Genomic DNA, 23,752 nt, shown 5'->3' with positions numbered 1-23,752 from the left:
AAGCCTGGGCAAAACAAGGCTGGGCGTGGTGGCTCACGCCTGTAATCCCAGCACTTTGGGAGGCAGAGGCAGGTGGATCATGAGGTCAAGAGATTGAAACCATCCTGGCCAACATGGTGAAACCCCGTCTCTGCTAAAAATACAAGAATTAGCCGTGTGTGGTGGCAGGCACTTGTAGTCCCAGCTACTCGGGAGGCTGAGGCAGGAAAATTGCTTGAACCTGGGAGGCGGAGGTTGCAGTGAGCCGAGATCACATCACTGCACTCCAGCCTGGTGACAGAGCGAGATTTCGTTTCAAAAAAAAGGTGAACTCACCATCTGAACCACAAAACTTGCTCCTCCTCCCTCTGCTCTGAGGAGATGGCACCATCCATTCAGTTGCTCAAGCTAGAAATGTAGGCATCACTTTCCTTTTTCCTCATGCCCCACATCCAGGCACCAAGTTCTGTGCATTATATCTTAAACATTTCTCCATTCTGACATTTCTCCATTCTGTTTCTCTTCACTCCTGTGAGAGATCCTAAGCCCTTGATGATTTATAACGCGAAGAATGGCTGGTTTGAAACTTTAGCGACACCACTGTGGTCTCCGATAGCTTCCCCGCCCCATTCTTTGACATGGACAGTTGATGTTTCTCAGTCTTATGTAAAGTGCTATGCAAATGAAGCTTCCAGATGAACTGCGTCCTCCAACCTCCTGCTTTCTTCCATCCCAACAGCTGCTCCTAACCCCCCTGGCAAGTCAAAAATCTGGATCCGAAGCAGTCTGTACCATCCTCCTAATTGATCTTTGTGTGGCCAGTCTCTCCTGCCCCACCCCAGTTCCCATGTGGTATCCATTGCAGTGGGAGAATCGGAACAAGCATTTGAGAGCGTGAAATAATGTTAGGGACGGGCGAGAGCAATTACATAATAAAGCAGGTAGAGAGGGGCAGGGGAGGGGCCCTTTTAAACCAGGGGATCTCTGTTGAGGTGGAAGTTGGATGGAGACCTGAAGAAGACATCTCCACACAGCAGCCAGAGGAAACTTGTCTCACCGCAGATCAGACAGTCACTCTCCTCCTTCAGGTCCTTTCATGGCTCCCGTGAAACCCCTTTCCGAGGCCCCTGGGCCCTGCGTGATGAGCCCTTGGCAGATTCTCCAGCCTCATCTCTCCCAGTACCCTGCACTCCAGCCACTGCTGTCTCTCTACAGGTTCTTTTCTCTGTTCTGGACTTTCTCACACTTGCTTCTCTCTTTGCTTCCACGCAGTTACAACCTACACATCCTTAGTCCTAGGACAATGTCACTGCCTCCAGAAGCCCTCCCTGCCCTCAGACTACACTGTATCTCCTGTAACAGTCTGTGCTTTTCCTTCCTTCCTTCCTTCCTTCCTTCCTTCCTTCCTTCCTTCCTTCCGTCCGTCCTTTCCTTCTTTCTTTTTGCTTCTCTGCACTCTACAAATAAGTCCTTGGGTTTAGCTCTGTCTTGCTCACTTCAGTGCATGCCCATCTATGTCCATTGTCTGGGGGGGGGTGCCACACACATCATAGATATCAACACCTTGGGCTTGGTTGATGCCTGCATGTTGCATGATGACAATAACTCACATGTACTATTTTTTTTTTTTTTTTTGAGGCAGAGTCTCGCTCCTTCACCCAGGCTGGAGTGCAGTGGTGTGATCTCAGCTTACTACAATCTCCACCTCCTGGGTTTAAGCAATTCCCCTGCCTCAGCCTCCAGGTAGCTGGGATTACAGGCGCACACCACTATGTCCAGCTAATATTTTTGTTTGTTTGTTTGTATTTTTAGTAGACACAGGGTTTCGCCATCTTGGTCAGGCTGGTCTCAAACTCCCGATCTCAGGTGATCCACCCGCCTCGGTCTCCCAAAGTGCTGGGATTACAGGCGTGAGCCACTGCGCCTGGCTACTATGTGTTAAATTCACTCAAGAAGTATAATAATGACAAGCACTAAGCACCAACCTGTGTATTTACATGAATGAACTCACTTAATTCTCACAATTATCATATTAAATAGATTGTCGACCGGGCATGGTGGCTCACACTTGTAATTCCAGCACTTTGGGAGGCCGAGGTGGGTAGATCACCTGAGGTCCGGAGTTCCAGACCAGCTTGACCAACATGGAGAAACCCCATCTCTACTGATAATACAAAATTAGCTGGGCGTGGTGGCACATGCCTGTAATCCCAGCTACTCAAGAGGCTGAGGCAGGAGAATCGCTTGAACATGGGAGGCAGAGGTTGCGGTGAGACGAAATTGCACCATTGCACTCCAGCCTGGGCAACAAGAGTGAAAAACTCTGCTTCAAAAAAAAAAAAAAAAAAAAAAAAAAAAAAAGATTACCATCCTCCTTTTTTTTTTTTTTTTTTTTTTTAGACGGAGTTTCGCTCTGTCGCCCAGGCTGGAGTGCAGTGGCCGGATCTCAGTTCACTGCAAGCTCCGCCTCCCGGGTTTACGCCATTCTCCTGCCTCAGCCTCCCCAGTAGCTGGGACTACAGGCGCCCGCCACCTCGCCCGGCTAGTTTTTGTATTTTTAGTAGAGACGGGGTTTCACCGTGTTAGCCAGGATGGTCTCGATCTCCTGACCTCGTGATCCGCCCGTCTCGGCCTCCCAAAGTGCTGGGATTACAGGCTTGAGCCACCGTGCCCGGCAATCCTCCTTTTATAGATGATGAAAAGGATGGTTAAGTAACTTGTCGCAAGTTACAAGTTGATAAAGAACAGCACAGGGACTGCTGTCAACCCAGAGGGGCTTCACTCATGTTTGTGCTTTTTTTTTTTTTTCCCCCCCAAGAGATGGTCTCACTCTGCCTAGGCTGGAGCTGGAGGGCAGTGGTGGGCATCATAGCTCACTTTAGCCTCAAATTCATGGGCTCAAGTGATCCTCCTGCCTCAGCCTCCTGAGTAGCTGAGACCATAGGTGCCAGCCACCATGGCTGGCTAACTTCTCTTAAGAGATGAGGTCTTGCCATGCACAGTGGCTCATGCCTGTAATCCTAGCACTTTGGGAGGCCGAGGCAGGTGGAATCACCTGAGGTCAGGAGTTGGAGACCAGCCTGGCCAACATGGTGAAACCCCACCTCTACTAAAAATACAAAAAAAATGGCAGACGTGGTGGTTTGTGCCTATAATCCCAGCTACTTGGGAGTCTGAGGCAGGAGAGTCACTTGAACCCAGGAGGCGTAGGTTGCAGTGAGCCAAGATTGCGCCATTGCACTCCAGCCTGGGTGACGAGCAAAACTCCATCTCAAAAAATACATAAATAAAAAACAGCCGGGCGCGGTGGCTCAAGCCTGTAATCCCAGCACTTTGGGAGGCCGAGACGGGCGGATCACGAGGTCAGGAGATCGAGACCATCCCGGCTAACCCGGTGAAACCCCGTCTCTACTAAAAAATACAAAAAAACTAGCCGGGCAAGGTGGCGGGCGCCTGTAGTCCCAGCTACTGGGGAGGCTGAGGCAGGAGAATGGTGTTAACCCGGGAGACAGAGCTTGCAGTGAGCCAAGATCCGGCCACTGCACTCCAGCCTGGGCGACAGAGCGAGACTCTGTCTCAAAAAAATAAAAAAAATAAATAAATAAAAATAAAAAAAATATATAGAGAGAGATGAGGTCTTGCTATGTTGCCCAGGCTAGCCTTCAACTCCTGGCCTCAAGCAATCCTCCTGCCTTGGCCTCTTTCAAAGTGTGGGGATTATAGGCATGAGCCACTGTGCTCAGCTACATTTGTGCTGTTAACTGCTGTGCAATACAGCTTGTCAAATCCAGGTCTACCATCTGAGTCCATCTACCATGTGCCAGGCATTATTCCAGGCACTGGGGAGATAATGTTGGGAAAACAAACAAGTAAAACACTCAAGGTTTCAGTTTTTATCAAGCTTACATTCTTGGCGGGAGAAGACAAAGAACAAACATATAAATAAGTACGAATATAAAATAATGATGGATGGCTGGGCGTGGTGGCTTACATCTGTAATCCCAGTACTTTGGGAGGCTGAGGCGGGCAGATCACAAGGTCAGAAGTTTGAGACCAGCCTGGTGAATATGATGAAACCCCGTCTCTACTAAAAATACAAAAATTAGCCAGGCATGGTGGCAGGCACCTGTACTCCCAGGTACTCGGGAGGCTGAGGCAGAAGAATCGCTTGAACCCGGGAGGCGGAGGTTGCAGTGAGCCAAGATCACACCACCACCACTGCACTGCAGCCTGGGCAACAGAGCAAGACTCTGTCTCAAAAATAAAAAATAAAAAATTGGCCGGCGCGTGGCTACCTGTAATCCCAGATGGAGGCCGAGAGGCGGAACATCAGGGATCATGCGTGGGGCGGCCCTGCTACTCGGGAGGCTGAGGCGGGAGAATGGCGCAAACCCGGGAGGCGGAGCTTGCAGTGAGCTGAGATCGGGCCACTGCACTCCAGTCCGGGCGACAGAGCGAGACTCCGCCTCAAAAAAAAAAAAAAAAAAAAAAAAAAAAAAAAAAAAATTAGGCAGGCGTGGTGGCCCCTGCCCGTAGTCCCAGCTACTTGGGAGGCTGAGGCAGGAGAATTGCTTGAATCTGGGGGGTAGAGGTTGCAGTGAGCCCAGATTGTGCCACTGCACTCCAGCCTGGGCAACAGAGCAAGACTCCATCTCAATAAATACATAAAATAAAATAATAATGGCCGATGTGTGTTACGAAAAAATAACGTGGGGTGGACGAGCTCAGGTGAGGGGCAGAAGAGGTGCTATTTTAGACAAGATTGTCTGGGAGGGCCTCTCTAGTGTGGTGACATTTAAACAGAGATGCTTTGGGGAAGAGCATCCTAAGCAGAGGTAAATAAGTACAAAGGGGCCAGGCACAGTGGCTCATGCCTGTAATCTCAGCACTTTGGGAGGCTGAAGCAGGTAGATCACCTGAGATCAGGAGTTCAAGACCAGCCTGGCTAACATGGTGAAAACCCATCTCTACTAAAAATACAAAAATTTTCTGAGCCTGGTGGTGAGCACCTGTACTCCCAGCTACTACGGAGGCTGAGGCAGGAGAATCACTTTCCCAGAAAGCGGAGGTTGCAGTGAGCCATGATTGTGCCATTGCACTCCAGCCTGGGTGACAAGAGCAAAACTCTGTCTCATAAAATAATAATAATAATAATAATAGAGGCCGGGCGCAGTGGCTCAAGCCTGTAATCCCAGGACTTTGGGAGGCTGAGACGGGCGGATCACGAGGTCAGGAGATCGCGACCATCCTGGCTAACACGGTGAAACCCCGTCTCTACTAAAAATACAAAAAACTAGCCGGGCGAGGTGGCGGGCGCCTGTAGTCCCAGCTACTCGGGAGGCTGAGGCAGGAGAATGGCATGAACCGGGGAGGCGGAGCTTGCAGTGAGCTGAGATCCGGCCACTGCACTCCAGCCTGGGTGACAGAGCAAGACTCCGTCTCAAAAAATAAATAAATAAATGAATAAATAAATAAATAATAATAATAGTAATAATAATTACAAAGTCCCTGAGGCTAGACCCAGCTTATCCTGCCAGGAACCCACCAGGAGACTTCAGGGGAAGGGGAGCACTGGGAAATGCAGTCTGAGAACAGGATCAGGCCTGTGTCTGGCAGGGCTTTGAAGGCCAAGTTAAGGAGCTTAGATGGAATGTGAAGTGTAGCAGGAGGGCTTTGAGCCGAGGCCGGATACAATGTGTTGACAACGGACTGTTGGGATAAGAGCCTAAGGTGACTGCTGTAGTCTAGGTAAAAGGTGATGGAGATTGAAATCTTTAAGTAGAAAGGAAATGTGGTGGTAGGGTTGACAAATTTAGCAAATAACTCTTCTGGGGAACCTCTGCGAGGAAACTCCAGAGGGCAGTTGTGGGTGGCTAAGGTCCCAGGAGGGAAGGAGAGGGTAGGGAGATGCTAGAATACCTCTCCCCTCCACAAGGACTGGGAACTTCTCAGAACACAGCCAAGCACTGAGCCTTCATGGATTGAACCCAGCACATCTTAAGCAAACACACAAATCCAAAACACCCCAACCCTACAAGAAGGAAACTGTAATTGTGACACCCAATTCTAGGAAGGGTATGGGCAGCTAGGTGCGCACACTGCTGTTGGAGGGACTGTAAGCGTGCCCAAACTTTTTTATTTGAATTTAAAAGTTCAGGCCGGGCACGGTGGCTCAAGCCTGTAATCCCAGCACTTTGGGAGGCCGAGGCGGGTGGATCATGAGATCCAGAGATTGAGACCATCATGATCAACAAGGTGAAACCCCGTCTCTACTAAAAATACAAAAATTAGCTGGGTGTAGTGACCTGCGCCTGTAGTCCCAGCTACTCAGGAGGCTGAGGCAGAGAATTGCTTGAACCCTGGAAGCAGAGGCTGCAGTGAGCTGAGATCACGCCACTGCACTATAGTCTGGGCGACAGCGAGAGTCCATCTCAAAAAAAAAAAAGAAACTTATTGAACCCAGGAAGCTGAGTTTGCAGTGAGCCGAGATTACGCCACTACACTCCATCCCTGGGCAATAGTGAGACTCCACCCCAAAACAAACAAACAAAAAGCAACAACAACAAAAAAGAGACGATTGATTGAGGTCACATGACATACAATAAATAAGAAAAGCCTTGATCCATTAAGTGACTCACAAAAGAGTGACCATTAAGTACTGTATTCTAAAAAAAAGATTAAAATTAAAATTAACAAAAAGATGTATAGAATAAAGTACCTTCTGTTTTGTGGTCTTGTTAGAAAAAAAAGGAAACAAAAAAAATGAGCAGAATGTGTTTGTTAACTCCTGGAGAGTGGCACACAGGTGCTTTTGGTGTGTTTTTGTTGTTGTTGTTTGAGACGGAGTTTTGCTGTGTCGCCAGGCTGGAGTGTCGTGGTGCGATCTCAGCTCACTGCAACCTCCGTCTCTTGGATTCAAACGATTCTCCTGCCTCAGCGTCCTGAGTAGCTGGGACTACAGGCGCAGGCCACTACACCCAGCTAATTTTTGTATTTTTAGTAGAGAGGGGATTTCACCTTGTTGATCAGGATGGTCTCAATCTCTGGACCTCGTGATCCACCCGCCTCGGCCTCCCAAAGTGCTGGGATTACAGGCGTGAGCCACCGCGCCCAGGCTTGTTTTTTTTGTTTGTTTTGTTTGTTTTTGAGACGGAGTCTCACACTGTTGCCCAGGCTGGAGTGCAGTGGCGTGATCTTGGCTCACTGCAACCTCCGCCTCCTGGGTTCAAGTGATTCTCCTGCCTCAGCCTCCCGAGTGGCTGAGATTACAGCACCCGCTACCACACCCAGCTAATTTTTTTTTTTTTTTTTTTTTTTTTGAGACGGAGTCTTGCTCTGTCGCCCAGGCTGGAGTGCAGTGGCCGGATCGCAGCTCACTGCAAGCTCCGCCTCCCGGGTTCCCGCCATTCTCCTGCCTCAGCCTCCCGAGTAGCTGGGACTGCAGGCGCCTGCCACCTCGCCCGGCTAGTTTTTTGTATTTTTAGTAGAGACGGGGTTTCACCGTGTTAGCCAGGATGGTCTTGATCTCCTGACCTCGTGATCCGCCCGTCTCGGCCTCCCAAAGTGCTAGGATTACAGGCTTGAGCCACCGCGCCCGGCCGCTAATTTTGTATTTTTAGTAGAGATGGAGTTTCACTATGTTGGACACGCTGGTCTTGAATTCCTGACCTCAGGTGATCTGCCTGCCTCAGCCTCCCAGAGTGCTGGGATTATAGCCGTGAGCCACTGCGCCCTGCCACAGGCGTTTGTTACACTTATTATTTATTTATTTATTTATTTGAGACGGAGTCTCACTCAGTTGCCCAGGCTGAAGTGCAGTGGTGCCAACTCGGCTCACTGCAAGCTCCGCCTGCCGGGTTCACGCCGGTCTCCTGTCTCAGCCTCCCGAATAACTGGGACTACAGGAGACTGCCGCAATGCCTGGCTAATTTTTGTATTTTTATAAGAGACAGGGTTCACCATGTTAGCCAGGATGGTCTCGATCTCCTGACCCCGTGATCCGCCCTCCTCGGCCTCCCAAAGTGCTGGGATTACAGGCGTGAGCCACCGTGCCCGGCCTTTTTTTTTTTTTTTTTTTTTTTTTTTTTGAGACGGAGTTTCACTCTTGTTGCCAGGCTGGAATGCAATGGCGTGATCTCGGCTCACTGCAACCTCCGCCTCCTGGGTTCAAGCAATTCTCCTGCCTCAGCCTTTCGAATAGCTGGGATTACATGTGCCCACCACAATGACCAGCTAATTTTTTGTATTTTTAGTAGGGACGGAATTTCACCATGTTGGTCAGGCTGGTCTTGAACTCCCAACCACAGGTGATCCACCCACCTTGGCCTCCCAAAATACTGGGATTACAGACGTGGGCCACCGCGCCTGGCCATCTGTTTACTTTTTTTTAAAAATGCATGTATTTTATACACTCTGCTGGTGTGTTATAGTTTACAGTTTTGTGTTTTTTTTTGAGACGGAGTCTCGCTCTGTCACCCAGGCTGTAGTGCAGTGGCCGGATCTCAGCTCACTGCAAGCTCCGCCTCCCGGGTTTACGCCATTCTCCTTCCTCAGCCTCCCGAGTAGCTGGGACTACAGGTGCCCGCCACCTCGCCCGGCTAGTTTTTTGTTTTTTTAGTAGAGACGGGGTTTCACCGTGTTAGCCAGGATGGTCTCGATCTCCTGACCTCGTGATCCGCCTGTCTCGGCCTCCCAAAGTGCTGGGATTACAGGCTTGAGCCACCGCGCCCAGCCAGTTTACAGTTTTTTACAGTGCGTGTGTGTGATGGAGTTTCGCTGTTATCGCCCAGGCTGGAGTTCAGTGGCATGATCTCGGCTCACTGCAACTGCCGCATCCTGGGGTCAAGCAATTCTCCTGCCTCAGCCTCCCGAGTAGCTGGGATTACAGGAGTGGGCCACCACTCCCAGCTAATTTTTGTATTTTTAGTAGAGATGGGGTTTCGTTATTTTGGCCAGGTTGGTCTCGAACTCCTGATCTCAAGTGATCCGCCTGCCTGGGCCTCCCAAAGTGCTGGGATTACATGCGTGAGTCACTGCGCCTGAACCAGGGATATATTTTATAATTAATTTTTTTTGTTTTTGTTTTTTAAACAGGATTATAGGTAGAGGGGGAAGAAAAGACAAAAAAGGAACTTAAAAAGTAAACTGTCAAGGCACGGTGGCTCACACCTGCAATCCCAGCATTTTGGGAGGCCTGAGGCAGGTAGATCATCTGAGGTCAGAAGTTTGAGACCAGCCTGACCAACATGGAGTAACCCCATCTCTACTAAAAATACAAAATTGGCCAGGTGTGGTGGCGCATGCCTGTAATCCCAGATACTCAGGAGGCTGAGGCAGGAGAATCGCTTAAACCTGGGAGATGGAGGTTGCGGTGAGCCAAGAACGGCCACTGTACTGCAGCCTGGGCAACAAGAGCAAAACTCTGTCTCAATAAACAAACAAACAAACAAACTGGGCCAGGCGCATTGGCTCACACCTGTAATCCAACACTTTGGGAGGTTGAGGCAGGCGGATCACGAGGTCAGAAGTTCCAGACCAGCCTGGACAACATGGTGAAACCCCACCTCTACTGAAAATACAAAAAATTAGCCAGGCATGGTGGCGTGCACCTGTAGTCCCAGCTACTCAGGAGGCTGAGGCAGGAGAATCGCTCGAACCCAGGAGGTAGAGGTTGCAGTGAGCCAAGATGGCGCCACTGCACTCTAACCTGGGCAACAGAGCGAGACTTCATCTCAAACAAAAACAAAAACAAAAAACTGCAATAGTTAGGGGTTGTTTGATTCAGTTGTGCTGTAACTATAAATGGCATATGTGCAACCTTTAGAAAGAAAGGATGATGAGCCAGGCCCAGTGGCTCATGTCTGTAATCCCAGCACTTTGGGAGGCTGAGGTGGGCAGATCACCTGAGGTCAGGAGTTCGAGACCAGTCTGGCCAAAATAGTGAAACTCCTTCTATACTAAAAATAACAAAAAATTAGTCAGGTATGATGGTGTGTGCCTGTATTCCCAGCTGCTCCGGAGGCTGGGGTGGGAGAATCACTTGAACCTGGGAGGTGGAGGTTGCAGTGAGGGGGGATTGCGCCACTGCACTCCTGCCTGGGTGACAAAGCAAGACTCCATCTCAAAGTAAATAAATAAATACATAAATACATAAATAAAATGTAAAAAAAGATATAATGGTGTATGTAATCCTCTAGCTGTTTCTTTTTTACACTCAATATTGTATTGACAAAAGTCATTCATACTTTTATGTGTGGCTGTGGTTCATTGAAATTTCACTCTTTTATAATATTTTATTTTGTCATGGTACCCCATTGTATTTATCCATTCTCCTGTTGAAGGGCATTTTGGTTTCTTTATGGGTGTTTCTGCCATATGTTGACTGCAGTTATGAATATTCACATACACGTCTCCTGGAACACTTGAGCAAGACTTCCTCCTGGATATTTGCCCAAACATGGAACTGCTGGGTTTTAAGGTATGTAAATGTTCAATTTGACAAGAGAATGATAATTTTTGGCTGGACGTGGTGGCTCAGGCCTGTAATCCCAGCATTTGGGAGGCTGAGGTGGATCACTTGAGGCCAAGGGTTCAAGACTAGTCTGGGCAACATGGTGAAATCCCGTCTCCACCAAAAAATACAAAAGTTAGCCAGGTGTGGTGGCATGCGCCTTTAGTCCCCAGCTACTTGGGAGGCTGAGGCAGAGGTTGCGGTGAGCCGAAATCGCACCATTGTACTCCAGCTTGGGCGACAGAACAAGACTCCGTCTCAAAGAAAAAAAAAAGATAATCTTCAAAATGGCTGTACAGATACATATTCCTCCCCAGCAATGTATAGAAGATCTGTTGATCAATACTTGGTGTTATCTGACTTCTTAATTTTTGCCATATACTGGTTATAAAATAGTATCTCCTTATGATCTGTATATTTCCTTGATCACTAATGATGTGAGCATCTCTTCATAAGTTTTTTAGCCATGTTTCTTCCTTGTTGAATTGCATGTTCAAGTCTTGTATCCATTTTTCTACTAGCTTATTTTCATTTATTGATTTTGTTACTTGAGACAGGGTTTTGCTCTGTTGCCTAGGCTAGAGTACAGTGGCATGACACAGTTCACTGAAGCCTTGAACTCCTGGGCTAAAGTGATCCTCCCTCCTCAGCCTCCTGAGTAGCTGAGACTACAGGTGCGCACCACCACACCTGATTAATTTTTTTCTTTCAGTAGAGACAGAGTCTTACTATGTTGCACAGGCTGGCTTTACTGATTTTTACAAGGCCTTTAGATTATCTCAGTATATATTTTTGAATGGCTATATATGTTTACACATATCTTCTTCAAGTTTGTAGCTTATACTTTCATTCATTTTAGTATAATTTCATTCATTACTATTTTCTTTTATAGTTAGCCTTTTGTGTTTTGAGTTTTCACTACTGCCAATGTCAGAAATAAATTATCTTACTTTTCTCCTAAAAGTTTTTGTTTTGCTTTTGATAATAAGTCCTTATATCTTGAGTTGACTTTTGTGTATAGTGTGGGTCACTGATATTTTTCACTGATTTTTTTTTTTTTTTTTTTTTTTTTTGGAGACGGAGTCTTGCTCTGTTGCCTAGGCTAGAGTGCTGTGGCACGATCTCGGCTTACTGCAACCTCTGCCTCCCAGGTTCAAGCGATTCTCCTGCCTCAGCCTCCCAAGTAGTTGGGATTACAGGCACCCGCCACCGTGCCTTGCTAATTTTTAGAAAAGACAGGGTTTCACCATCTTGGCCTGGCTGGTCTCGAACTCCTGACCTTGTGATCCAACTGCCTCGGCCTCCCAAAGTGCTGGGATTACAGGCATGAGCTACCGTGCCCAGCAGGTAACTGATTTAATTTCATCTTCTCCCATATGGATGACGTTTCTTTCCGCCTCCATTTTTTTTTAAACAGTCTTGCTCTGTCACCCAGACTGGAGTGCAGTGGCATGATCTCGGCTCACTGCAGCGTCTGCCTCCTGGATTCAAGCAATTCTCCTGCCTCAGCCTCCCAAGTATCTGGGATTACAGGCATGTGCCACCACGTCCAGATAATTTTTGCATTTTTAGTAGAGATGGGGTTTCACCATATTGGCCAGGCTGGCCTCAAACTGCTGACCTAAGGTGATCTGCCCGCCTTGGTCTCCCAAAGTGCTGGGATTACACACATGAGCCACCGTGCCCAGCCCACCTCCATTTATTGATGAGCACCTCCTTTGATCTGGTATACCACCCTGTCATTATCAAAGTTTCATATATTCATGAGTTAATTTTGGTGACTTCCTACCCCTAGCAACACTACCTCATCTTTTTTTGCCACAGCTCTATAATAATTCAGGTAGAACAAATCTCCTCTCCCTTTTTCTTCAAGAGTATCTTTCTGTTCTGAGCCCTTCCTATACTTGTTTGTTTGTTTGTTTTTTGAGACGGAGTCTCACTCTGTCGCGCAGGCTGGAGTGCAATGGCGCGATTTCAGCTCACTGAAACCTCCGCCTTCAGTGTTCAAGCAATTCTCCTGCCTCAGCCTCCCGAGTAGCTGGGACTACAGGCGTGTGCCACCATGCCTGGCTAATTTTTTGTATTTTTAGTAGAGATAGGGTTTCACCGTGTTAGCCAGGATGGTCTTGATCTCCTAATCTCGTGATCTGCCCACCTTGGCCTCCCAAAGTGCTGGGATTACAGGCATGAGCCACCGTGCCCGGCCTCCTATATATATTTTTTAATTGGCTTGGCAAGTTTCATGAAAATCCCTGTTGTGATTTTTGTTAGCATTGCATTGCCTTGTATGGAACAAATTGAAGAAAATTGACATCTTTACAATACTGAGTCTTCCTATCCATGAATACAAGATATCGATATTTACTAATTAATAATAATTATTGAAGACTATTTCAGATCTACACATTGCGATCAACCTCACAGGATTTATTTAATCAATCTCCTACTTTGAACACTTGAGTTGTTTCCGTTCTCTGCCTCTAGAAACAATATTTCATTTTATTTTATACATATATTTTGAGAAGGAGTCTCGCTCTGTCGCCCAGACAGAAGGTAGTTTGAGGTATGGGGGAAGCCTGTTCAGCTATTCAGAAGCTCACTGAACTTGTCCTTGTGGGTCTTTTCTCTTTATTTATTTATTTTTTTCCTCTCCCGAGATAAAGTCTCACTCAAACCTTGTCCTTTTGGGTCTTTTCTCTTCTTCCTCTTCTCCTTCTTCTTCCTCTTCTTCTTCTTCTTCTTCTCCTTCTCCTTCTCCTTCTCTCTTCTCTCCTCTTCCTCTTCCTTTCTTCCTTTCTTTCTTCCTTTCTTCTTTCTTCTTGTCTTCTTCTTCGTCGTCGTCTTCTTCGTCTTCTTCCTCCTCCTCTTCTTCTTCTTCCTCCTCCTCTTCTTCTTCTTCCTCCTCCTCCTCTTCTTCCTCCTCTTCTTCCTCCTCTTCCTCCTCTTCTTCTTCTTTTTCTTCTTCTTTCTTCTTTTTTTCTCCTGAGGCAAAGTCTCGCTCTGTCACCCAGGCTGGAGTGCAGTGGCGTGATCTCGGCTCACTGCAACCTCCACCTACCTGGTTCAAGTGATTTTTCCGCCCCAGCCTCCCCAGTAGCTGGGACTACAGGCATGCGCCACCACACCAGGCTAATTTTGGCCAGGCTGGTCTCAAACTCCTGACCTCAGGTGATCCTCCTACCTCGGCCGCCCAAAGTGCTGGGATTACAGGTGTCAGCCACCGCTCCTGGCCTTCTTTCTATCTTTCTGTTCTGTGTTTTGAGGCAGGATCTCGCTGTGTCACCCAGGCTGGAGTGCAGTAGCATGATCATGGTTCACTGGAGCTTTGACCTCCTGGGACAAGCGATCCTCCCACCTCAGCCTCCTGAGTAGCTGGGACTAAAGGCGTGTGCCACCACGCCTGCCTACTTTTTTGTAGAGATGAGTTCTCCCTATGTTGCCCAGGCTGGTCTGGAACTCCGGGGCTCAAACAATCCTCCCACCTAGGCCTCAGTTTGCTGGGATTACAGGTGTGAGCCATGAATTTCTTGAGTTTTTATGGAAGCTTCACAGCATCAGCATTCCTGCCTTCAGGGTGTAGGGTGGGACCCTTTTCTGGGAGTTTTAAAACCCATAATCAGAAAGGCAGGAGTAGATTAGAGTCTTGCCTTGGGGCAGGTGAAAGTGAAAGGAGGGCTGGAGAGAGACTCTTGTTTCCTGAGGCCTAACACACCCAACATCGTAACAAAAGACTGTATGTAATAAGGGATACAGAAGTCAGGAGCCAGGAATCATTAATGAAAACCAGTATATATCATAACAGCATGTACCCTTGTGCGTATCTTCACGCATAAGGAAACACTGTAAGGTTTTTTTTCTCTCTCTCTCTCTAAATATCTCTCCAGGCGAGGTGGGATAGCTCACGCCTGTAATCCAGCATTTTGGGAGGCCGAAGTGGGTGGACCACTTGAGTACAGGAGTTCCAGACCAGTCTGGCCAACATGGTTAAACCCCATCTCTACTAAAAATAAAAAATTGACCGGACGTGGTGGCTCACGCCTGTAATCCCAGCACTTCGGGAGGCTGAGGCGGGCAGATCATGAGGTCAGGAGATCGAGACCATCCTGGCTAACACAGTGAAACCCCATCTCTACTAAAAATACAAAAAATTAGCCGGGTGTGGTGGTGGGCGCCTGTAGTCCCAGCTACTTGGGAGGCTGAGGCAGGAGAATGCCGTGAACCCGGGAGGCAGAGTTTGCAGTGAGCCAAGATCGCACCACTGCACTCCAGCCTGGGTGAGAGAGAAAGACTGTCTCAAAAAATAAATAAATAAATAAATAATAAATAAAAATTAATTAGCTGGGCATTGTGGTCCACACTGTAATCCCAGTTACTCGGGAGGTTGAGACAGGAGAGTCGCTTGAACCTGGGAAGCGGAGGCTGAGGTGAGCCACGATCATGCCACTGCTCTCCAGCCTGGGTGACAGAGCAAGACTCTGTCTCAAAAAATAAAAATTAAAAATATATAAATAAATAAATATCTCTCCATGGCCAGGCTCGGTGGCTCACGCCTGTAATCCCAGCACTTTGTGAGGCTGAGACAGGTGAATCGCTTGAACCCAGGAAGTGGAGGCTGCAGTGAGCCCAGATCGCACCACTGCACTCCAGCCTGGGCAACAGAGTGAGACTCTGTCTCAAAAATAAAATTAATTGGCTGGACGCAGTGGCTCATGCCTGTAATCCCAGCACTTTGGGAGGCTGAAGCAGGCAGATCACGAGGTCAGGAGATCGAGACCATCCTGGCTAACACAGTGAAACCCCGTCTCTACTAAAAAAAAAAAAAAAAAACTCTTAGGCCAGGCACGGTGGCTCAAGCCTGTAATCCCAGCACTTTGGGAGGCCGAGACGGGCGGATCACGGGGTCAGGAGATCGAGATCTTCCTGGCTAACATGGCAAAACCCCGTATCTACTAAAAAATACAAAAAAACTAGCGGGCGAGGTGGCGGGCGCCTGTAGTCCCAGCTACTCAGGAGGCTGAGGCAGGAGAATGGCATAAACCCGGAAGGCTGGCCACTGCACTCCAGCCTGGGCGACAGAGTGAGACTCTGTCTCAAAAAAAAAAAAAAAAAAAAAAAAAACACCAATTAGCCGAGCGTGGTGGTGGGCGCCTGTAGTCCCAGCTACTAGGGAGGCTGAGGCAGGAGAATGGCGTAAACCTGGGAGGCGGAGCTTGCAGTGAGTGGAGACCACGCCACTGCACTCCGGCCTGGGTGACAGAGTGAGACTCCATCTCAAAAAATAAATAAATAAAAATAAAATAAAAAATTAAATTAATTAATTAACTAAAAATAATATAAATAATATGAAAATTAGCTGGGTGTGGTGGCAGGCACCTGTAATCCCAGCTACTCTGGAGGCTGAGGCAGGATAATCACTTGAACCCAGGAGACGGAGGTTGCAGTGAGCCGAGATCACGCCACTGCACTCCAGCCTGGGTGACAGCAAGACTCTGTGTCAAATAAATAAAATAAAATAAAATATAAAATTATCTCTCCACCAGGCATAGAGGCTGACTCCTGTAATCCCATCACTTTGGGAGTCCAAAGTGGAATAATTGCTTGAGGCCAGGAGTTCAAGACTAGCCTGGGCACCGTAGTGAGACCCTATCTCTATTTTAAAAATACTTATACATATATATTTCGGTATCTGTCTATTGCTTGCCTAACTAGCCTGTTCTGCACCTAGCACAATGGCTCTAGGCATCCTCAGTCTTTTTTAAATTTATTTTTTATTTTTTGAGATGGGGTCTTGCTCTGTTGCCCAGGCTGGAGTACAGTGGCGAGATCTCGGCTCACTGCAACCTCCTCCTCCTGGGTGCAAGCAATTCTCCTGCCTCAGCCTCCATAGTAGCTGGGTTTACAGGCGTGCACCTACTGCGTAGCCATGCCCAGCTAATTTTTGTATTTTTAGTAGAGACTGAGTTTCACTGGGTTTCACCGTGTTGGCCAGGCTGGTCTCAAACTCCTGATCTTAGATGATCCACCCGCCTCAGCCTCAGAAAGTGATGGGATTACAGGCATGAGCCACCACGCCCGGCCAGCATCCTCAGTATTGATTCCACACATTATTCCTCCCAAAGTGGCTCTGTGATGCCAGAATTAAGGATCAGAATCTAGGGGAGTCTCCTACACTTCTGAAGTAGGAATGAGATGGGGAGGGTTGAGATAAAATGATTTCCTTAGATAAGAAAAATTGCCTTGTTTCTATTAAGTGCCAAGCTCTTCATACACATTTCACCGAAGCCCCAAGAGGTCAGCCTCATTACTTCCCTGTTTTCCTGCATTAACCTGAAACACAGTGACCTCAAGTAATAGGCCCCAGTTCACATAGCCCTTAGGGCCCTCGCCTGGATTCCAATCTGCAGGCTTTGGGAAATGTTTATTGACAAGTAGAGCTGGGTGTGAGTGTTATCAGTAAGCACTTGTTAACTGATTTCTCTCCTTTCAAAGTTCTAAACATTTCCATTGTATACTTCTAAGGACTCATTGTTTTGTTAATAAAACAAAAGTCAACACTCATTTGCATCACCGAGAGCGCCTCCTCCTCATTCCCAGTGGGGTTTGGTGAGCAGAAGCTGGTTTTAGGTAAAGAGTTAGGGACTAGAAGATCTCCCCTGATGTGGGCGCCTAACAGAGCTTGACACCTAGTTCTATACATGTTAGTGGTATTATTATTCAGGGCATTTACATAAGAATCACCCTGATAGCTACTGTTTTGTGGACGTCAGTGCTGTGGGAGGCTTTTTCATTTGCAGCAGCTTTTACTCATCACCTCCCAGTGGAGTCCAAGGCTCTTTCCCTTTGTGATAGGTGTGCTTCACTCTCAGGCTCCAAGAGTTTAGGCAACTAGCCTAACATCACAAAGCAAACGGTTAGCAAAGTGCGGGTTTAGGGGCCGGGTGCGGTGGCTTAACCCATTCATAAATCTTACCCATCACTGCCCACCACCTTGGGGCCTAACAAAGTACCTGGCACAGGCTGGGCGTGGTGGCTCACACCTGTAATTTCAGCACTTTGGGAGATCGAGGCAGACAGATCACCTGAGGTCAGGAGTTCAAGACCAGCCTGGCCAACATGGCAAAACCCTGTCTCTATTAAAAATACAAAAATTAGCCGGGTGTGGTGGTGCACATCTGTAATCCCAGCTACTTGGGAGACTGAGGCAGGAGAACCATTTGAGCCCAGGAGACAGAGGTTGCAGTGAGCCAAGATCACTCCACTGCACTCCAGCCTGGGCGACAGAGTGGGGAAACTGAGTGAGGCCGGAACTGTGCAGGAATCTGTTAGGCAGACGAAAGAGCATTATGAGGTCCTCAAGGTGGGCATGTGCTGGATGAGCTGGAGGCCCCATCAGGAGGCCAGAGGGGCTGGAACAGAGTGAGTGAGAGGGTGAGGGCTGGGAGAGGGGGCCTAGGAGGTAGGCAGGAACCAGATTGTGTTGGGCTTTGCAGGTCTTTGTAAGGACTTGGCTTCTACTGTGAGTGAGATGCTAGCCATTGCAGAATTTGTTTATTTTGGCTGTACTTTCTTTCTTTCTTTCTTTCTTTTCCTTTCCTTTCCTTTTCTTTTCTTTTCTTTTTTTTTTTTTTTTTTTTTTTGTTGTTGTTGTTGTTGTTGTTGTTGTTGAGACAGAGTCTCACTCTGTCACCCAGGCTGGAGTGCAGCGTGCGCCATCTCGACTCACTGCAACCTTCACCTCCTGGGTTCAAGCGCTTCTTCTGCCTCAGCCTCCAGAGTAGCTGGGATTACAGACGCACACCACCACACCCAGCTAATTTTTGTATTTTTTTTTAGTAGAGACGGGGTTTCACCATATTGGCCAGGCTGGTCTAGAACTCCTGGCCTTGTAATCTGCTCTTCTCAGTCTCCCAAAGTGTTGGGATTATAGGCGTTACCCATTGCGCCTGGCCACTTTTTTCCTTTTTTTGGGAGTTTTGAAAGCAGAGGAAGACATCACCTCACTTAGGTTTTTTTGTTTTTGTTTTTGTTTCTGTTTTTGTTTTTGTTTTTGTTTTTGTTTTTGTTTTGAGATGGAGTCTAGCTCTTGTCGCCCAGGCTGCAGTGCACTGGTGCGATTTCGATGCTCAATGCAAGCTCCGCCTCCTGGGTTCATGCCATTCTCCTGCCTCAGCCTCCCACGTAGCTGGGACTACAGGTGCCCGCCACCACGCCTGGCTAATTTTTTGTATTTTTAGTAGAGACGGGGTTTCACTGTTTTGGCCAGGATGGTCTCAATCTGCTGACCTCATGATCCATCCACATCAGCCTTCCAAAGTGCTGGGATTACAGGCGTGAGCCACCGCTCCCAGCCTGACTTAGGTTTTAGAAGGACCACACAACTGCAAGGTCTGTGAATTGAGATATCACAACTCCCATGTTACGGGGGCATTTCCTATCATTAGCCTGTTCTAACTGGAATATTTAGGGGCCTACCCTGCTTGAAGGAAATCTGATGTGCAAAAATCCGGATAGAACTAACTTTCCCCGAGGGACTGGCGGTCATTGCAAATTGCTCAGTGTAGCAGGGGTAACGTGGTGATCCCGAGCCTCTGGGCCCCACTTTCTTTCCGATGGAAGGACGCATTGCCCCAAAGCCCATCAGCTGCATCTCCACAGGGGCCTTCTGCTTGCACAGGCACACACAGCCATAAAAAATGGGTGTTTCTGAATGTCTCCAGGATTAGATAATGGCAATGGTTGTACAACCCATCAGCTGCACCTCCAAGAGTGCCTTCTGCTGACACATGCACACGTGGCCATAAAAAAATGGGTGTTTCTGAATGGCTCCAGAATTAGATAATGGCAATGCTTGTACGACTTCGTGAATATACAAAAACCACCAAATGGCACACTTTAAAAGGTACGTTTTATGGTATGTGAATTTTATCTCAGCAATAATAATAAAATAATAAAAAATACTCCCAGAAATCCTGTTTGTCATAACACAAATGCTGGAAACAACCTAAATGTCTATCCACAGAGATCTGTGTTGTTTTTGTTTTTGTTTTTGAGATGAAGTCTCACTCTGTTGCCCAGGCTAGAGTGCAGTGGCACGATCTCAGCTCACGGCAACCTCCACCTCCCGTTTTCAAGCGACTCATGCATCAGCCTCCCAAGTAGCTGGGATTACAGATGTGCACCACCATGCCCGGCTAATTTTTATATTTTTGTAGAGTTGGGGTTTCGTCATGTAGACCAGACTGGTCTTAAATTCCTGATCTCAGGTAATCCGCCTGCCTCGGCCTCCCAAAGTGCTGGGATTACAGGCGTGAGCCATCGCATCTGGCCATGTGTTTGGTTTTGTTTTTACATAAAGACAGGTCTTGAACTCCTGAACTCAAGAGATCCTCCTACCTCAGTTACTGAAGTGCTGGGATTAGAGGCAGGAGCCATTGTGCTCAGCTCCCATCTCTACTTTTAAATAAGAAACATGTATATGTATAACTTTCATCTTCCCCCCCCCCCCCCTTCTCTCTTTCTTTCTTGACAAGGTCTTGCTCCGTCGCCCAGGCTGGAGGGCAGTGGTGCCATCATTGCTCACTGTAGCCTCAACTTCCTGGGCTCAAGTGATCCTCTTGCCCCAGTCTCCCAAGTAGCTGGGACTACAGGTGCGGGCCGACACATCCTAATTTTTGTATTTTTCGTAGAGACAGGGTTTTACCATGTTGCTCAGACTGGTCTCGAACTCCTGGGCTCAAGCAATATGGCTGCCTCGGCCTGAGTGAAGAAGGGACTGCAGGGTTTCACTGTGTTGCCCAGGCTGGTCTCGAGCTCCTGCACTCTCAGGAAATCCACTCACCTTGGCCTCCCAAAGTGCTAGGATTACAGGCATGGGCCACCGCGCCTGGCCACATATACTAAAACATTATACAGAGGTTAGCATGGCCCCTGAGCAAGGATGACATGCAAATTCATGAAACTTTCCATATTTTTGTGATTACACATTGCATGTCTGTATCAAAATGTCTTGCAACACATAAATATATACACTTACTATGCATCCAGAAAAATTAAAAATGATTTTTTTTTTCTTTTGAGACGGAGTCTGGCTCTGTCGCCCAGGTTGGAGTGCAATGGCCGATCCTGGCTCACTGCAACCTCCACCTCCCAGTTTCAAGTGATTCTCCTGCCTCAGCCTCCCGAGTAGCTGGGATTACAGGTGCACACCACCACACCTGGCTAATTTTTGTATTTTTATTATGATAGAGACAGGGTTTCACCATGTTGACCAGGCTGATCTTGAACTCCTGACTTCAGGTGATCTGCCCACTTCAGCCTCCCAAAGTGCTGAGATTACAGGCATGAGACATCACACCCAGCCCTTGGAATTCTTTGTCATTAGCTTCTGTAATTGTCCTCTTTCATAGTCCAATGTAAGCTCCAGGATGGCTGGGGTTTGTTTTGTGTACCTCTGTATCGCCAGCCGGATGAAGTCAACAGTAGTTGAAAGAATCAAGGGCAGCTCAGAAACTACATCAAGTGAGGGAAGAGGGAGGCTTCTGACTTGAGTGCTGATGACACAGAGATGGAAACCTGGGGGAAGCAGGGCATCAGATCTCGAAGATGACTTAATTTCTAGGATATCTGAGGTGCTTGGGGAGAGATCTAGGAGAGGTGTGATAGGCATGTCTAGAAAATATTTAACTGTGCAGGGCGTGGTGGCTCACGCCTGTAATCGCAGCATTTTGGGGGGCTGAGGCAGGTGGATCACCTGAGGTCAGGAGTTTGAGACTAGGCTGGCCAACATTTAGTGTGACCCATCTCTACTAAAAATACAAAAAATTAGCCGAGCATGGTGGTGCATGCCTGTAATCCCAGCTACTTGCGAGGCTGAGACAGGAGAATGGCTTGAATCCGGGAGGTGGAGGTTGCAGGATCCTGAGATTGTGTCATTGCACTCTAGCCTGGGCAACAGAGCAAGACTGTCTCAAAAAAAAAAAAAAAAAAAAAAAGAAAGAAAATATCCTGAGAGTCACTCTCAAATGCCTATAGGGGTCAGAGAGGTAGCCTGAATAGTGACTGTGGTGCACTCCAAGACAACAGAGTGGAGGGGACAGTGGCAATCTGGTGAGAATATGCCCCATCTCAAAGGAAAGAAAGGAAAGCCATGGGATTAAGCAGGTCTAGTGACTACAGATTTTTGGATTTTTCAAGGGAAGCTGAAAACAAGGACTTCCATGTGAAATCTTGTCTGCAGGCCAACTTTCACCTTCTGGTCACCTGTTTCTGACTTGCGTTGGAGCAATCTAGGCTTGAGCCTTCCCTAGACATCCTGGGTATGTGTGGTGGTGGCAGGGAATGTTGGCTGCATCTTTCCTAAGGCAACAGGTACACTTATGGGCCAGGCACAGTGGCTCACACCTGTAATCCCAGCACTTTCGGAGGGAGGCTGAGGCAGGAGGATTGCTTGGGGCCAGGAGTTTGAGACCAGCCTGGGCAACAAGGCAAGAACCTGGTCTCTACAAAAATTTAAAACTAGCCAAGTGTGGTGGCACAGGCTTGTAGTTCCAGCTACTCAGGAGGCTGAGGCAGGAGGATCACTTGGGAATAGGAGTTGGAGGCTGAAGTGATCTGTGATCGCACCACTGCACTCCAGCCTGGTCAACAGAACGAGACTGCCTCAAAAGCAAAACAAGTCTGGGTGTGGTGGATCACACCTGTAATCCCAGGACTTTGGGAGGCCCAGGAGGTAGATGGCTTGAGTCCAGGAGTTTGAGACCAGCCTGGGCAACATGGCAAAATCCTGTTTCTGCAAAAAGTACAAAAATTAGCTGGGCGTGGTGGTGCATGCCTATAGTCCCAGCTACTCGGGAGGCTGAGGTGGGAGGACTGTTTGAGCCCAGAGGTGGAGGTTGCAGTGAGCTGAAATCATACTACAACACTCTAGCCTGGGCAATAGAGTGAGACCCTGTTTCAAAAAAGAAAAAAAGCAGGCATACTTAGAATAAGACCATGCAGTTAATTCTATAGGAGCTCAGGTAGGCGCCAGCTGGGGCAGCCCACCTTAGACCTTAGTAGTGACTTGCTTTTTTTTTTTTTTTTTTTGAGATGGAGTCTCGCTCTGTCGCCCAGGCTGGAGTGCGGTGGCCGGATCTCGGCTCACTGCAAGCTCCGCCTCCCAGGTTCACGCCATTCTCCTGCCTCAGCCTCCCGAGCAGCTGGGACTACAGGCGCCCACCACCACGCCCGGCTAGTTTTTTTTTTTTTTTTTTTTTTTTTGTATTTTTTAGTAGAGACGGGGTTTCACCGTGTTAGCCAGGATGGTCTCGATCTCCTGACCTCGTGATCCACCCGTCTCGGCCTCCCAGAGTGCTGGGATTACAGGCTTGAGCCACCGCGCCCGGCCTTTTTTTTTTTTTTTTTTTAAAGACAGAAAGAGTCTCGCCCTGTCACCCAGGCTGGAGTGCAGTGGCACGATCTCAGCTCACTGCAACCTCCACCTCCCGGATTCAAGTGATTCTCCTGCTCAGCCTCCTGAATAGCTGGGATTACAGGAGTCAGCCACCATGCCCAGCTTTTTGTATTTTGTAGTAGAGATGGGCTTTCACCATGTTGACCAGGCTGATCTTGAACTCCTGACCTCAGGGATGCACCTACTTCGGCCTCCCAAAGTTCTGGGATTACAGGCGTGAACCACCACGCATGGCCTTACTTTGTGTTTGTGTCACATTTTGTTAAATCTCACATTATCTGGAACTTTTCCATTATTGTATCTGTTATAATGATCTGTGATCTTTGACGTTACTATTGCAATTGCTTCGGGGTGCCACAAACAGTGCCGACGTAAGAGGGCGAACTCAATGAATAAGTGTGTGTTGGCCGTTCTCTCTCTCTCTGCTTGGGCCTCCCTCTTCTCAGAGACAATATTCAAACTAGGCCAATTAATAACCCTACAATAATGGCCTTTAAGTGTTCAAGTGAAAGGAAGAGTCAATCAAGGAGGCAAAGTTCCTTGTTGTCAAGAAACTGGCGTCACCCCAGCCTTCAGCGACCACCACCTCAATCAGTCAGCAGCCATCACCAATAAGGCAAGACCCTCCACCAGCAAAAAGATTACGACTTGCAAAAGCTCAGATGATTGTTACCATTTAAAAAATTAAGGTATGTCCCTGTTTTCGTAGACATAACACTATTGCTCACTTAGACTGCAGACTGCAGTATTGTGAAACAGGAACCTTTTTTCTTTCCTTTCTTTTTTTTTTTTTTGAGACGGAGTCTCACTCT

General features: G+C 47.8%; 1 pseudogene; it reads left to right on the top strand.

Annotated features, from left to right (window-relative positions):
• Positions 1–20,361: 20,361 nt before the first annotated feature.
• Positions 20,362–20,461, top strand: LOC115895414 (annotated as a pseudogene).
• Positions 20,462–23,752: the final 3,291 nt, after the last annotated feature.

The sequence above is a fragment of the Rhinopithecus roxellana genome, chromosome 20 (assembly GCF_007565055.1).
Source record: "Rhinopithecus roxellana isolate Shanxi Qingling chromosome 20, ASM756505v1, whole genome shotgun sequence".
Lineage (NCBI taxonomy): Eukaryota > Metazoa > Chordata > Mammalia > Primates > Cercopithecidae > Rhinopithecus > Rhinopithecus roxellana.
Note: the sequence above shows the minus strand (reverse complement) of the source record. Positions and strands in the feature narration are given on the sequence as shown.